We start from the raw sequence: 6,000 nt of genomic DNA on the forward strand, positions 1-6,000 counted from the left end.
ACTTCATAGACCACATTGAGGAAGCACATTAACCTTCACTTCTTGTAGAAGAGAGCAATAAATTGTGGGTTTATGTCTTTTTTGTTGCTCGCAGTGTTTGGATATTTGCTGTTAGCGGAAGCAGATGGAAGAAGTCTTCAGAGGATAGTCAGCATTGGAATGGTTTTGTGGTGAGAATTTACCAGCTGTAGTGAGAATTGCTGTTATTACCACTGAGTTGCTGCTGACCTTCCAAGCATAACCAAAGGGTTACAAAAGGCAAGGACTCACACAGAAGTTTGCATCAGGACTGCTCAGATCAGCTGATCATAACGAATCAAGGAACACAAACAAAGGGCAGGAAAGGAACACAGAAAATGAGAAAGAAAAAAGAAAAGGACTGGCAAAAATAAAAGTTTACTATTTGAGCTGACTTTGAGAGCAAGAAAGCTGGGAGAAAATCAGATCTGGAGAAGCAGTGAAGTGCCTTTGTGTTCCTCCCCAATTTCACACTGTTTGAATGATCATTTCTATTCATAGAACCTTTCCTGTACTTATACAAGTGTTTCTCAGCTGCTTTCAGATTATAAAGCGGGCACTCTGTTGTTTTATGTACCACTGAAATGTGTTTATCTGGAGATTAAACAGACAACTTCATGTATTTCATGACCTTGGTAGAGAGAAACAAAGCAATGAACTTACCCCTCACAAGCAAAGATAAATGTAGAAGCCTGCTGCCTACTGCTATGCAGTGTATCCAGCTCTAATTATGTGATAAGTGGATGGACTCAGTGTTAAACATATTTTGCAAAAGTTCTTGAACAAAGTGCTTACACTGGTTATGCAGATAGCTTGCTGAAAGCCACACGAATACAAATTATTACGCACACAGTATGAATCTGGATGAGTACAGGAAACACTGGTCGCCCAAACCCTGTTTTTTGCTGAACAGTCCTCTATTTCAGTCAATGCACAGAATGAGCGTATTTGTTTTTCTTTCTCTCTCTAAAATTATTTCATTCTTGTTTGTAACGTTACAGCAGAGTATTTGTTTTTAAGGTCATTGGTAATTCAATCCTGAGGGGTGCTGAGCATTTCTTAACACACGAGAAACCTCAAACCAGCTAATTCTGATAAGAACTGACACATAATATTGAAGAAGAAGAAAAAAAATAACAAAAAGGTAATTTCATTATTCAGATAGCCAGATTGTTTAAATAAGTCATCCAGATGTCCTTAGTTTGGTACCACCATAACACAACTCAGAAATATTAACAAACATTCTTCTTGATCACAGGCATTTTTCCAAGTTATTTGAAAGTGATTAAGTTTAGAACACAGACAGACATTTGGGATCCGAACTGCACTGAGAGTCAAAGCAAACTGTGCTCCTAAACCCAGCTTTTTAAACTCCAGTGGGAATTAGATGCCTTTACACCTATTTTTTAAGTCCAATAAGCTCTTCTTTTTTATCTTTGACATCTAAAATTATTGCGGGGGGGAGGAGAGGGAGGGAGGGAAGAGGTCTACGTGCCTGTTATTTAAATACTTAGACTCCTAAACTGCTGATATCATTTTGAAAATCTGTTCTGCAGCTCATGAAAACTAAGAAAACTCTGAGTGCGTTGTAGTGACCAATTATTAACTATGAAGAAATGGTACAGTTAATAGAACTTTATAGAAAATTTTAAATATTGTGTTATTTTTGCAGTGAGAACAGAATGCTCACAGCCTTCGTTTAGAAGATAAAATATTTATCGCTATTTAGATACTTGTTTCCTTTCACATGGATTTAAATACATACCTTTTCATTTGACTAATCGATACTCTCTAAACTAAATTAATAGATACTTTGCAAATGGCCTCCAGTCGAAACACACGTACATCTACATCTTTGTCTCACCTTAAACATGAAAGAACACAAGTCAGTTATGGGACAACTTGATCTCTTTTGTTTTCACTAAATCTGCTAGACTAATATTTGTGGGAAAAAACATGAGTGTCACAGGTTTAGCACAAGAGTTATTTATTTATTTTAAGAAATAGACAATATAACCTAAGTTGCAACGTTGCCTTCTTTTTGCATGGTCCTGATTATACAAGAGTAAAAAAAGATATTAAGGGCATAATCTGTCCTCCACATCTACGAGGATTACAGAAGATGTAATGATTTTAAGTTCCAGCAAAGGAAATTCAGATTAGGCTATGCAGAATTTTTCATTGTTAAGATTTGTTCAGGAACAGACTGAGGAGCCTTTTAATTTTTGATCTCTGGATGTTTGAAGAACAGGTGAGAGATACCTTACAAGGATGACACAGGAATAGCCATCCTGCCTTGATCCTGTTTCCTCTATTTTCTATGACCAGAGAAATTATCTTGGAATTCTCCCTTTCGCATGGGAAAAATATACTAGGTAATATCTTTCATTTGTTTTCAAGGAAGCTTTTGGGCACCTGGAGCTTCAGATATGTCAACTGTATTAGTGAACTGCTACAAGAGTATAAAGCGGACATGAAGCTGAGTGAAAAGGTCAGTGCAAACATTTATCTAGTGTAGGGGTTTTCTGAAGTGTAGGATATGATTTGGGAGCCTTACTAGCTGTATTTACAGCTCTAGAAAAAACAAGGATGGCCAAAGAGCTCATCTCTGATGATCTCTAGCCATCATGAAGCTGTTCTTTATGCCAAAGTTTACTAACAGCTGTAGAGGCTTTGTCCTGCTCTGTTGAGTTTATGTATGAATTCTGCTTTCTCTGCATGTAAATTGTCTCACAGTCCAAAAACGGGAGCCAAATAGAAATTCCAATGTGCATTTTGCTCATGTGATTTTTCTAAAATGCTTTTATCCATTCCACAAAACTATTTCTCGTGACAAAGCAGTACTGGAGACAGTTTGCTCCAATTCAAACAGACTGCTAGAATTTAATAACTGGTTCCCATAACATTTAGGCCATAGTACAGCTCTATTTCTTAACTATTCACCTGGCAACAGTGTCTTCTCATCTGTTCAGATCTGCTTATTCCTGTTCAAGTACCTCAGCTCAGTTGTCTGGCCTTCCAACATCCAGCATGACAGAACAATAGGTGAAATAAAAAAAAAACCCAACTCAGCTTGTTCTCACCCCCCTGCTGAGCCACGCTGGCAGCTTCTGCTGGTCTTGCCTCTGTTCAGCCTGGTTTACACACTGACTTCCCTCCCAGCAGCAAAGTGAAAGAGGGCTGGTGCCCTGGCCATGTTCCTGAACTGCACGTTAGTCAAACGACAGCGCTCTTTTGCTCAGTTTTACACACAACTACAGTCCTCAGTAGTGATTTCTCCAAATCAAATGTAAGGGTCTAGATGAGGGAGTTACAGGGGAATCATCTACCATTAACAGATTGTTAGTGTCCAAAGGTAAGGTCCAGCTCACTGGCAAGACCCACAGAGAAAGAAATAAGATTAATTAGGAGTCCAAAAGGGCAACATTTTCCCTGTAAAACAAGATGAGAAGGACCAGGGTTGACTTTCACATCACAAAAGAAGAGGAGGAGAGGTTAGTTGTTTTTAAATGTGCAAACTGAATGGACAGATCTGGTTTGTGTCAGTAAGGTATCTCTAGCATGGAAAATAACAATACCACATCTAAGAGATTTTTTTTTTTAAAAAGAAGTATGGAGAATAGAGCCAGAAGGAACCTTAAAAGTGCTTTTAGCTCAGTATTTGGTCCATGATTTAGTCAATACCAAGAATCAAGACAGGGACTCTCAAAGCTACAAGTGTGTTTCTCAACAGCCTGAGCTGAAAAATAAATCTCTCCAGATGGTGCTCTGAAAGTCTCATATCTTCTTTGAACCACGAGCAGACGGTGATACATATTGTACTCCAGGGGCTGTTTTACCCCAGTGGGTAGCACAACTGAATCAGAAGAGAGTGCTGGAAGTCATCATAAATCATGGTGACAAGCAACCTATTCACTTACAGGTCTCTATAGGAATTGATGAATCATTTATTAAAGCACACATTAGTCATTTATTACTCTTTTATAAACCATTTATCAGTAGATATTAAAAATGTGAGCAAATCATATTTTTCACTTAAGACTCACAGCACTAGTATATCTCAAATTCCACTGTGGTGACGTTTTGTCAAATTACACAGATTTTATTCTGTTCACAGGAGGCAAGCTTCTTTATTTAACTGGAAAATTAATTTCTAAGATTATATATTCCTAAAATCTAAACTAGGAAAAATATTTTCCCAAATCTTACTCTTCTGATGCAATAGAATTCTTTCTATTTTACATTACTTTGTCCCAGAAATGGATGAAGTTGAAGGTGAGGATGGAAGTGGCAGAAGGAGGAATTGTCTCAAGAATGAGACTGTTCCCTGGCCAAATGAAGACTCTTTCTTATGAGCAAGTGACAGCACTTTGACAAGTCCCACTACTTTTCAATGTATGACTAGGCATGTGCTGCTGTCCTGAATCTGAGGTGAAGGACAGATGTGAGAATTAGGGGGACTGTAGAAAAATCATCCCCTTAAGCCACATCACTGCCTTCTCTCAAGCGCCTGATAGCATTTACTAAGGAAAGACAATATACCCCATATTAAGGAAAAATAAAGTATTACTAGAGAGCAGCAATGGAAGCGTCTTCCTTGGGAACAGATACTTAAAAAAATCAGAAGGCAGAAGAGGGAGGCAAATATAATCAGTGGAATCCCATTTTTGAGCATACACTCTGCATTCAGTAATGGCATGAGACCAGAAGTAGGATTCGTTGTACTATATTTTTGGCAGAGGAAGAATAGACAGGTAGGGGTGAAATCCATATTGTTGTCATGTTGAAACAATGTTTTTTCTTCCACTGGGTCTTAGGGAAGATCTGGGCAGAACCACGCCTACAGGAACAAATACAAGAAAAGTATTTGCCAGCTTGTTGCTTCTGGCAGATGCTACATTGCTAGTCTTTCATCACACTTCAACCACAGTGACATTAACTGTAGACTAAAATCACTGTTTTGTACACATACAACGCTGCAGTGGTCTGTCACCAATTGCTAAAGTGACACAAGAAAGTAATTCTCATTTTTCTTAATGTGCTAGGTATAAAAACAATACTCAGCACCATTAGCATTCACTCAGTCTAACTCATTCCCACACAGTTTGAATATCCTACAGCACACAAACCTGGTATCAGATTTTCCAGAATGATCAATTCCTGTTCCTTGCTTTGCTTCATTTCTTTCTTTCACATAAGTAATCCCTTGCTGCTGAATAAAAGTTGAGCCTAAGCCTTCACTTGCTGGAAAGGAAATGCCAAATTGCTCTTTGAGATACAAACTACACGTTGTATTCAGTAATAATTCACAAAATTAATTTAAAAACTCTTTCCTATTATAGAAATTGGGTTGTAAATTTAAAAAACTTCCTGAAAAAGAGGCCACTATCTTTACAAGTATCTCTATTTTCATTCTCCGTAATTTAAATCTGGCACAATATCCCGGCCATTGTGACCTTTTAAAAGGTAGAACTTGTTACCTCACCTGGGATTTTTGGAGGAGCTCTTAAAACATTGCTCTTTTAGGCATTAAAGATGAAATTATTTAAACCCCTGGAGGGAACAGGGTACTATTTGCACATCTGAATGGATTTTTGCACTGCTCAGAGCCTATTATGAACAGTAAAGGTAAGCATATATGTGAAATAGAACAAGGTAGATATTTGGAGGTGTGTGGAGTGACGGGGTAGTATCAAAATAATTAACTGGTCTGAATCCCACAAAGCAGTGTCTCGTACATTAACCCATCAAAGTACCTGACACATACTTAAAACCTCAAGGGCTGAAACTATTCCTCTGAAGTTAATGGAAGTGCTATGTTGGAGCACAGCCAGGCTTGCTCAGCTTCTTCTGTGATTATGCTCTGACACACCATCAATGAATATTTCCCTAAGCACAAAGGCCACAACTGCATCAGGACGGCACAGGTGTGGTAAACAGGGGAAAAAAATAGCAGATGGAAGAACAGAATCACTAGACAAA

General features: G+C 38.1%; 1 protein-coding gene across 1 annotated transcript in view; it reads right to left on the minus strand.

Annotated features, from left to right (window-relative positions):
- The window catches only part of LOC104283887 (cadherin-13), a 261,169-nt gene that overhangs the window by 84,343 nt on the left and 170,826 nt on the right, over positions 1 to 6,000 (minus strand). The gene's annotated exons all lie outside the window — the stretch shown is intronic.

Source organism: Charadrius vociferus, unplaced genomic scaffold (genome assembly GCF_000708025.1).
Source record: "Charadrius vociferus isolate BGI_N301 unplaced genomic scaffold, ASM70802v2 scaffold673, whole genome shotgun sequence".
Taxonomy (NCBI): Eukaryota; Metazoa; Chordata; class Aves; order Charadriiformes; family Charadriidae; genus Charadrius; species Charadrius vociferus.